Source organism: Montipora foliosa, chromosome 12, assembly GCF_036669935.1.
Source record: "Montipora foliosa isolate CH-2021 chromosome 12, ASM3666993v2, whole genome shotgun sequence".
NCBI lineage: Eukaryota > Metazoa > Cnidaria > Anthozoa > Scleractinia > Acroporidae > Montipora > Montipora foliosa.
Genome location: NC_090880.1, coordinates 14,865,963 through 14,877,742, shown reverse-complemented (window position 1 = coordinate 14,877,742; position 11,780 = coordinate 14,865,963). Strand labels below are relative to the sequence as shown.

Sequence of the window (11,780 nt, the reverse complement as noted above, 5' to 3'; positions counted from 1 at the left end):
AAAAATCAAACAGCTTTGAGGACATTCTCAGACATCTCAGTTTACTAAACACTTGATCTCAGACGTATTTCACCACACGTTTGCCAACCTCTTGACTTAAATCTCAGACATCTTTCACAACACTTTTGCCAAGTCTTTTGAATTGAGGCCAAGACATCTTTGACGACACCTTTGTGAGGGTAACAAAGGGTTGTCAAATAATACTTTGACAAGCCTTTGACGCTTGTCAAAGGTTGGGTGTAAAACTGTAGTAAATACGGCCTTTACCACCTGAGACTCCCCTGTAAAGGCATCCTTAAAGATAATATTTGATGCACGTCAAAGGTATGTAAAGCTGTAACAAACGCGGTCTTTATGGTAAAACACTTGACACTATGTAAATCCAAGTTTTCGTCCTGTGCAAGCCTCTGATTGGATGACAAAAATAATTTGGGTGTTGATTGGGTTAAAGAAGATTGTCTGCAATAAACTTGGTTAACAAATCAAAGCTTATGAAAAACAATGCTCAATTATTGTATGGTATAAAAATATTCGACTGAGTTCCAAGACTTCATTTTCACAAGATAGAGGGCAGCAATGGAGCTCCACGTCAGCAACTGCAACATATTGCATCAAGACATGTGAAACAGGGGAATGGAAAAAGCTATTTCCTCAGTTCATATTTAGAGAGTATAGAGGAACTCATCAATGCGACCATAGAAAACTCTGATGTTGTGAAACGGCATCGAACAAGAACAGACAAAGGAATTAAAAAAAGAAAATGCCAAACGGTAATTGGGGTGCATGGAATCACAGGTGCACCATGTTACAGCGGCACTGTAATTTACAGCCTTCAAAACCAGGAAATAATCACAGCGTTTCCAACCTTATGACAGTGTCAGTAATGGAGATGGAGGATAGTAGTGGATATTGTGGAGGTCTATCCATTATTATCAACGTATTTAAGCAATTTCAAGGAAATTAAAGTAGATGACCAGTTCATCTAGGTTGAGCTCAGCCTTCAAAGAAAATTGAAGTGGCTTGGCAGAATCAATGAGATTCATGCAATTGTGGGAAAGGTACTATTGGTTGCACTTACAGCAACAGCAACAGCAAAAACTTCGACAAGGCTTCAAAAAATGCATTCACTGAAGATGAAAAAGCACCCTTGATGATAGAAAGGCCAAACAGACCCAAGATTTGTAGAAATGTTCCAAAGCAGAATTGATGAATTGAACCGGGAACAAATTCAGCAATCTGTATCAGATGGCTCTATTTGTGTGTTGATAGCAACAATACCCTATGGCATGGGAATAGACTGTAAGGATGTCAAAGTTGTAATTCACTAGGGGCCCTCCAAAAACCTGGAGGACTACATGCAAAAGAGTGGAAGGGCTGGCAGAACGAGCTCTGAAATGTGCAAATCAGTATTGTTGTACTCCAGTCTGATGTTGAAGTACTGTCATGATGAACTTATGCATAAAAAGTCCTTACAATGTAGAAGGAAAATGCTACTGTCCAACTTTGATGCTGATTTGTCCACATGAGCATGCCCATCAATGTTGTGATGTTTGCCAAAGGGACTGTGAATACCCGGTATCATCTTGTGATTTTGTATATTTTGATTTCAAACGATACAAGCATTTTGCAATCCAGATCACTAACTGACCTTGAAAGGGAAAGTCGGTTAAAGAAATTACAATATTTAAAGCTTGCCTTAAATGAACAGTACATTAAGAAACGGTCCAGATAAGAACGATAGCAACAACGGCAACGAACATGTTGGAATTCAATTGGTATGCAAAAAGGTGATAACTTTTCTATTGTCTGTACTTAATTCTGATTGGCTTAAACAGCAAAAGTTAACAAAACTTCATAAAAACAGTATTATATTCATCCTTAGTTTCCAACCATCTTCCATCTTTCATCTGGTCTCAGTTTAAATGAATTCCACAGAAATCGTATGTGGGGAACATGTAAAATTGTAAACGTTTTTTGGCTTTTGTTTTTAACTCTTGTGATTGGTCAAAATGTAAATGTAAATGAATTTTATTGCGTTAATGGCTTTCCTGTTGGTACAGAATAGCACGAAATAATATTGTCAAAATAACAATATTACCTTCATGGTTCATCTTTTTGAAACGTGTAAATACAAGTAGTGGCAATTGTTTACAACATCAACCTCAAGTGTTTCTCTTGTATATAGCAACAAAACAATGGTCTCAATAATACCAGTAGCTAAAATAAATACAACCGTATTGCATCCGTCAAGTATAAGAATTACTTTTTTGCTTGCACAGGTTACTTTCTAATGGATTAATAATTGTCATTACATGTCGTTTCTTGGTTTGATCAGGACTAAATTTTTTTCTGTAATCAAACAAATTTTCACTGCTTGGGATATCTTTACTACAACAAACAAAAATAACAACATTAAGAGGGATTTGAGTTCTTGTGGGTGAATTTAAATGCCAAGATTGTGTTTATCTGGTACTTAGTATCCCAAAGTTTATACATAGTACATGTTGGTTAAATTGTCTCAACATTGAACTGTTTCAGCCTGAGTGATATATTTAGCATTGAAAACTACCCTTGTCTTGAAACAAATGAACCTGGATACAATTTCTGGTACAAAACGTTAGATTTATACATGTACATGTACATGTACATCTAGCACTACGTAGAGAGGGACGGAAAGAGGCTTGGGAGAATGGAGTGCAGGGAGGGGAGCAATGAGAGTGAAAGGTATGGGATGTGGGAGGTTTGGACCCTCTGTCCCACCCACATACATTCCTGATATATTCTACAAGAAACTATAGATGGTAGAGGAGTACATATATTCTTGATTTTGGTGTATCTTATGCCGTGTTTACATTGTAATTGCATTAGTCAAGGCTATCCATATTTACAGTGTATGCCGGTAAGCTACAAAACAACGATTCACACAATAATTAGCGAGGCCTTTTGCCAAGTGTGATATTTTGTTTGTGATCATTGATCCATGAGAAAAACTTTTTGGAATCCAGCAACTGCAAATAATCTCTCGGGCAGTCAGGAAATGAAGACATGGGCTCACGAATTTCTTGTTTCTTAAAGACTGCAAACGTGATGGTCTGTGCTACCGAGACTCGCATGAAGGTGGGGGAGTCTTAAATCGCTTGTCGCAACAGTCTTCGATGCAAGCAAGTTCTGCTCTGTGATTTTTCAGTAACTGATCATACCGCAATTTAAATAAAGACCGATAACTGCAGAAAGGTTCTACTTGCTGTTTTCTACAGACCTCCTAGCTCTGCAATTTCATGGCTTCAAAATTTTTTTGCACTCTTGAACAACTCTACTTATGACAGGATGATCTTTCTTGGGGACTTCAACCTTCCCAAGGTGACATGGATTGAAGGAACTGGTTTTTGCAATTCTGATAAGTCGACTCCCTTTACGTTCTGTAACAATTTGGTATCCAAGAACATGTTTCAAATGATTGAGTCTCCAACACGTAAAAACAACATCCTAGACCTTCTGATTACGAGCATTGTTGAAGGTGTATCTAACATCAATGTGATTGGCTGCGAGGGCGTAGCTTTGAAAATTATCCAATCACAAAGCTATAAGATTTGATTTCCATTTCTCATTCCGATCTCAGTAACCGGAGATAAGAGCCAGTCTGATGGGCCTTCTAGGCTCATAGCAGACTGTTTTTTTACCTTGGTTTGATGGGGAAGTGCTTCATGCATTCCACAAGAAAAACACTGCGGGATACAAAGCGTGCTGCAAAAACAGTTCAGCTTTTTGGGAGAAGTTCCAACGCCTTCACAAAGAACTTAAATATCTAGTAAGATTCAAGCGCTCATCAAATCTGAAGGTGATCTCAGACTCGTGTGTCTCTCAGCCGAATCGGTTTTGGAGTTATTTCAACCATTTGTCTAAGCGCTCCCATGTTCCGGATACAGTCTAGATAAAGGAATCTGCATTTTCTGATGCTGACGATAAAGTGACAGCCTTCAACAACTACTTCACGTCAGTTTTTAATGATGATCTCTCCCTTCCCAACTCCCTGCCGTCGGCGCCATTTACCGACAAACTATTGGAGCTGGTTGAGCTATCAAATATGGATGTTTTGTCAGCTCTAGACCTCCTTAACCCCACAAACACCCCTGGACTGGACAATTTACATCCAAACATTCTGAAAGAGTGTGCTGCATTGAGAAGTATGGACACTCCGAATCTTTTAACCAGTCTTTCTAGGACTAATTTATTTAAATTTAGTTTTATGAAGAGAATAGTTGGGGAATGGAATAGTCTCCTTCTTGATATTAGAGAAACATCATCTGGGGAAGATTTTAAGTTGAAGGTTTCTACATTTTTAACTCTTTGAAGTTTTGTATATATATTTTTAGTAAGTATATAGGTAAGTCGGAGTTTCCTCCTAAAATGGTGCTGTGGCGCTTTTTGAGGATTCTTCCCATTTCAACACAATTCTTATGTACATATTTTATTGATGTTTGTTGAAATAAAGCTTATTAAAAAAAGAATATCTGGAGGAAGAAAACATTAAAGTGCCATCTGGCCGAAATCTTTGAAAAGGGAGAAATTGCTGTTGGTTTACGTTTATTTGGAGAAACGCGAGTGATATCCTGTCAATTCCAAAAACTACAAAAGCTCCTCAATCTTTCCATCAGTGAACGGAAATTAATTTTTATCTTTGCAAAAGCAAAGGGCTCTTCTACAACAGGAACACATTCAGATCTGGCTGCCCATGCTTTAGTTGCATTTGAGCAAGAAACAGCCGTAAAAGTTACTACAGAAACATTGACTTTGACTTTGAAACATTATTCTGAAAGCACTCTGAAGAATGGCAAACTTACAGTAGACCCTTTACAGGTGAACGGCGGTGAATGCGAAAATTTGACCAAATGGCCAAGAAGTCATATAGGACAAGTTTTCAGCTATATTCTGGAAAACAAAGCCTTTGAAATTGAGTTCAAAACCCGGTGCGAACTATAGTACGTATATTTGTTTAAGAATGGTTTTGTTCACAAGAGTGTGGTCAAAAGTCTGTCTGCTATCTCAGTTGCTGTATCACTCCATGACAATGTATAAGAGAGCAGCCCCATCGACTGTGGATTCTTTGCAAGACAAGTGCATAGCTGGTTTGAGGAAGTGCTGCATTCATGTGATTGCCGCATTACACAAAGTGAAATTTTCCAACCTTAAGGACATTCGTGCCCAACGCTACTGCGCATTTTTGCGCGCATGTCACGCACACGTCATGCATCACAGACCACGAAGGTAAACATGATGCTAAAGCCGAAAACATTTTCCACAAGAATGGAACGTGAAAGCGTGTGGCACCATGGGATAGCTGTGGATTTAGGTCTTCTCAGAAATGTCACGCAATGACGTGACAGTGCGAGTATGCCATCGCTTTGAGAACTTTGCAGTGATTTTACTCTCTTGAATGCTCGGTGACCCCTATTTTTCTTTCCGTAGATCACTTCCTTTTCTGATTTTGTCCATTTTAACAAACAACAAAAAAAAAATCTGTGTGTGAGAAGTTACAAATATTTTGCCTTTTATGCTCTTGTGCGACCGAAGATTTCTTTCTTAGACTAATGTGTCGTTTTTGAAGGTCTATTTCACCTCAGAAAAAGACATCAGCTGAAAAGGTTAATTTAGTTATACATGTATTAGTTATGTTGAATCATGACGAGACGCAAGTGGGTCTGAACTGGAAGTACTGGATTGCTGATTTAATTAATTGTGGTTTTCCCAGTAATGACTCTTTTATCAGCAAAGAGAGTTAATCGTATTAATATGTCTGGATCTAATTAAGTCTTGACGAATAACATGCGTTTCTGTCATTTGAGAACAAGCCATTTTTTAATCACATGGCACAGCCACGTTGATTAATTCGCATTTTCTAGCGCAGGCGGGCAATGGCACCGCGGAAAGGTTTTTCACCCTTTTCCTGTGTACAGAGTCTGCAGTTGTTACATCCTAGCAAGAAGTGGTATGTCTTAAGCAACAGAGTTTGTGGAAAGCCACCAGCACGTTTTCCAGATGAATTTGTTCGAGTTAAACGAAGTGCTCTGCGGACGATAGATGAAGCTCTGTTTCAAGGAAAAGCTTCATCAGAAGATGAAATTGTCTCTTCATCATTCGGATTAATCGCTGTGTTCCTTCATCATAAACCGGATTCGCCATTACAGTACTGTGCAAAAAGAATGCAAACGAATTTCGCGCTATTGGCACTTTTCGACAAAATATAACGAAATTTTGGGTGAAACGAATTTTCATTCGAACATTGTCGAAATTTCGAAACGCCTATTGTTTCAATCAAAACGAAAATTCGCAACGGCCGCGCGAATATTCGAGCGAAATTTCGTTGTAATGTAGCGAAAGTTCGTCGTGACATGGCGAAATTTCGTCCTGACAAAGCGAAGTTTCGAGAGTGCTTACTAAACATTCGCAGGAAGCATTTGCCTTTTACAGTACATTTAAGTTAACGTTAGAAAAAGGCCAGTCGAAGCCCTCATGAGTGACCAAGCCGGGAATTTGTGAGAGTGGTCGCAACAAGAGCCGGTCGCTTATGTGAGCCGATTCTCGCAAGAGACTAAAATTAAAAACAATGGAGGGTGGTTGTCGCTTACCTAGAGAAGATAGCGTTCGATAAAATTATTTAAGCGGGCAGATTAATCATGGTAAAGGAAGCGTTTTTACAATCCCTTTCTAATTCAGTCAATGCGTGACATCTGGATTGCTTCTAAGAAACATGTCACGAAAATGTCGATTCCCCATGTGTTTTCGAGTTCTGAATAACCAGTATGTTAAGAGAAGTGTCTATTGCCAAATAACTCGAGTTTGGATTATCTCACAGCCCTAAAACTTTGACACCCTCATGATTTATTACCTTCCTACAACATCTCAATTTCTTGACATACATGTAATTTGTTTAATGGTTAGCGATTTTATTTTTTCTTTGCGTGGTACTTGCGTGACGTGAAAACCAACAATTGTTACGTTTGGTATGTTAAAATGGCTATGGCGATGATGTTATTTGTCGTGTTTCCACTCAAGGTTGAGAGAACAGTACAGTTGTTGATTCCACTCATTCATTAAAATGCGAAGCACTAACCAACACTACCAAATTTCGTTTCAGGCCGCAGCTACACGAGCGATTTTTTGCTCACGACGGTGATGCGATTTTTTCAAATGTTATCGCGTCAGTCGCAAGTGTAGCCACCCTTGAACTGCCGATTTTTTCCAACGACTTTTTCTGCTGTCGCGTTGCCATTTCAAGGGTGGCTAAACCTGTGATTTTCATCGCGCGCTGGCGACGCGACAAAATTTGAAAAAATTGCATCACAGGCGCGAGCAAAAAATCGCTCGTGTACCCCCGGCTTTAGGATAACGATATTTCAATTATTAAAGTTCTGGGATTTTCGTTTCAGTACGTACGAACTCCAACCGAAAATTTTGTTGTTAGATTTACGAATTTTCGTTTCAGTACGTACAAACTCCAACGAAATTTCGATGTTAGATTTGTGAATTTTCGTTTCAGTACGTACGAACTCCAACCGAAATTTCGTTGTCAGATTTGCAAATTTTCGTCCTGCGTTCAAATTTTCGTGGCCCAGCGAAATTTCTTCGAAAATTCGGCCGAAAAATCACACCTCTTCCCCCGAAATCTCGGCGAAATTTCCGCGAAATTTCGAGAGAACAATAAGCGAATTTCGTCGAAATTCGTTTGCATTCTTTTTGCACAGTACTGTATATCATGATGAGATATTTGAACAACTGAGAGGCTTTTTGAACAGCCTTGACTTGAGCGTTTGCAAAGATAAAATTATTGATACTAGCAATCACATGGCCATCACTGGCAGATGGCTCATTCCTCATTAGGAGCCTCGAAAACCTTCTTTTCAAGTCTTGTGAACAGCATTATTTTGGTGAAAGAAAATAGACTTTTTAAAATAAGCTTATTTTTAATTTCAGGTTCTCATGGACGATTCAATAACAACTCCTCAATGTACGACGTCTCCTAACATGAAGGAGATTTGCCAAAATACAGACATCAACACCCCTGAAAAAACCTTCTTGCTGAAGAAGCGGGCTAAGCGTGCATTTCAACATGTAAGTGATGTTTGTGAACAGAATAGAGAATCTTTAGCCTCCATTTTGGGAACATGTGTGCCTTCAAAGATCAGCAAGCACGAGGCATTGTCGTGGATGTTGTTGACATGTTAGCTGAAAAGAGAGGAATTAAAGACACCATTGAGGAACTGCTACGTGAGGAGACTCTGGACAGATATGTGAACTCTATGCGAGTTCCTGACTGGATGTTGGTGTATTTTAAGTTAAAGGCACGGATTTCAGACAGCACTTGGCAAACAGCAATAAAGTTCACTAACTTAGGAAGGACAGGGGTAAGCTGTAATATTTTTAAAAGCAAGCAAATTATGCAAATCTTGAAGGTCAAAATGAGTTCAAGTAAAAAAAAAATTGAATCTAATTAATGACTGATTTAGAACTTTCTTTGTAGAGAAGTTGTTGTTATAAATGAATCAAGCTAGGTTATAACCATTTTTAGCTACAATATTACACTACTTTATGATGGCCATTTAGGCATTATCTTTGTCACATTTGTGACCATGTCATTTTTAGCATCAAGCTGGGTTGCAAGGTACCAGTGCACTTCTTCTTGAGCTTTCCAAAGTACTGAATATAAAAATAGCTTGCCGGTGTACGTTTTGTTGCTACAAATGAAACTAATTTAACAAATGGAAGGGATATGCATGATCTCCAAAAAACTTAGTTTGTAAACTGTTAATGACAATGATTTCAGTAATTCTGCTCAGTCATCGATCCCTCAAAAAGTTGAAGAAACAGGTGCTTAACATTCTTATCAAACTTAGTTGTGAAAGTGAAACCTGCTCAATTTTTAAGGACAAACTAATAAAATACAGGCAACAGTAGCAAGCACAATAACCTCTCTTTCTTCTTAGAATTCTTCAGATCTTCCCTTATTGATGAATTTAAATCAAATGAAGGCTGCAAGGCAGATGGTGTTCTCCACGGTTAGGCACTATATTGGAGTAAACAGGCTTTCCACCCCAATCAAGGGTTTCGGGGTTGACATGCTCGCAGTTGGTGAACTTATCATAAGAGAGCAAAGGCTGCACCAAATTAGTAACCCTGTGCATCACCTTATAATCAAGATTGATGGCAGACCATTCTGGGGTAATACTCTTTACTAATTTAGATTTGCATGTTCATGGATGATCGATATATATACACCAGTCTAAGGAATTTTTTTGGCGTCAGTTTATTTTAGTTTGTTTGAGTTAAGTCTCCTTTTTTCCACTGATTTCTGCTATTGAAACTTTATGCCACTCTTTTAGCGAATACCCTGTGTGTGTAATTGACAGACATACATGTACCTAAGTGAAAGTTTCCTAAATCCCTCAGAGCATTAATTTTATTAATTTTGTTCAAAGAAGTTACTGTAGACACTGTGTTGGGTTTCTGGTCATTGCCAAAAGGAATTAAAGTAATAATAATTATTGCAGTGCTAATCAATGAGAAGCAAAACCAAAACCATTCAAGTAGGAACTCTTTTTCCTTTATCACAGACTTGTTTTGTTTCAGTGTTATTAATCAGATACTTAACGGTTTCAAGCAATGCAACCATCTTACCTATTATGCATTATCCAATCCATTGACTCTCTTTTTCTCTGTTTTCTATGAATTACATGTAGGAAGGGATCAGATCTTGGTAGGCATTGTGCCACGTCTGTGCCCTTTGTCCTCAACCCAAAGTGCCAAGTCAGTGTATCCACTGGCTATTGCAAATTGTAAAAAGAACAGGTGCGTGCATGGCAGTATTAAAGTTTATAAATCAACTGAAATACAGTCAATGGGCTGTTTGTTAATAAATAAAATACAGTAGCTTTTTAGGGTATGCCGTTATCACTAGCTACAAGATGGAGGTAATGTTTTCTTCATTTGTTCAAAATTGTAGGAACAACTTAAAACTCCTCATAAAGGACATCAATAGTCAAAAGAAAGAGGCCTGACAGTTGATGGAAGACATTATTCTCTTCATTTTACAGGTTAGTTAAACATTGCTGTCTTGTGTCAAAGAAAATGAAATAGGTGTACAGGAATAATTACTTCTTAGTGTATTCCATATTTAAGAAATCAAAGGATTTGCATCAGTGGAACGTGATTTTGAGTGCCATGGGATTTTCATGCCTTGGTTACGATGATCTTAAGCTGTTTTTATGCCATTTGTTGAACAATAATTTTTAATTTAGTTGTTTGTTAATTAAAATTTGATAATGCAAGTAGCTTTCATGTTTTTTTTTGTGTGTGTTTCAAAAAAACAATGGAGCCAATGCAAAAACCAATCCAGTTACAGATAATGGACATGATAACCAGAAATGAAAAGGAAACGTGTCTTCTAGCAGGGTACACCATAATTAAGGAAAGAAAAATAACAAGAAGTGTTTAAGGTCATGTTTTATTGGTAGCTTTCTTTGTGTCATGATTCCCCAAGCTCATTGTTTGTCGGGTGGATTTGTAGGGATGCTGTTGCATTGGCTCGCAGCTAAGTTGCCAAGATTTGTCAGATCCGAGAGCAGTCACCATGTAGGAGTTGGTCTTGGCAATTAATGGTGCAAGCTCCTGGATGTCTGACGTTGTTTTAAAACTAGTTGTCTTGTGAATCTTTTTTGTTGACAGTTACTTTGGATTACAAAACACTAATATTGCTGCTGGTTAAGAAAGGGGATGGAGAATTTATTTTGGGAGTAGGAGGGGTTGATGTTGAGTTCTGCTTCCTTTGTGATGCAATCAGGGTATGTAAGTCTCTTTTCTTTTGTTTTTATGGTAACGGTAACAAATCTTATCCCACCAACGTGTCAGCCCAACACAATGGCCAAAGGGTGGACTGACGCATCACAAACATATCACTGACACACTAACACTACCAATGTGACGGCCAATACTCTACAAACAATTGTTGGCCCACTCATAACCACCCTGTTGGCCATGCTCTTGATCTTTTCACACAATTTATAGCAGTTTTTGGTGTCTAGGAGACTACATAACTGAGGTACATGTACAGTTATGCACTTTTTGTTGTAACCTCATCGTTCCTTATCCAGGTGCATGAACATGTATCGATCTCTATCAACATTGCTAATGTAAGATATTAAGATTCATTCAGATTATGAAGTTATTCAGTAGTGATTTACTCTTTTCTGCTGTAGAAATGTTCCTGTCATGATGTTTCCCCTGATGAAACATGCACAGGCCTCCGTCAGGGTGAGCTTACGATCCAGAGGTCTACCAAACCGCGAGCGAAGAAACTCACAGATCTCGGGGTGGCTCCGTTTCATGCCCGCCCACTGACATCCCCACATCTCCACCAGATGTCCCTCTCCCAACACCTTACGGAGGTAGGTCGAGATAGCCTCCGTCCTCTCACGCAATTCCACCATGGTCTTTCCATTCACCGCATTGGTTGCATCCCCGACACTTGCAACCATGCCAATAACACCCATGGTACTGAAACGCCGTAGCACTTGCTTGATCGTACCCATCCATCCGCAACCCACGACGTCCCACCCGTTTCTCAATCCCATTGGCTTCGTGTTGTAGCTGGAGCCCTCGCGAAACGTTCAACCACTCCATCCACTCCAAGGCTTCTTTGGAGGTGTGTTTGTATTCTTTGCGAAACCCGGTCTCAGCACGCCGACGAGCATAGTGTCCGGTGAGCATCTCCTGCATGATACTCCACA

The 11,780-nt window shown here is 38.9% G+C and overlaps 1 pseudogene; it reads left to right on the top strand.

Annotated features, from left to right (window-relative positions):
- The window catches only part of LOC137980857 (uncharacterized), a 16,475-nt pseudogene extending 5,023 nt beyond the window's left edge, over positions 1-11,452 (top strand).
- The last annotated feature ends 328 nt before the right edge of the window (positions 11,453-11,780 follow it).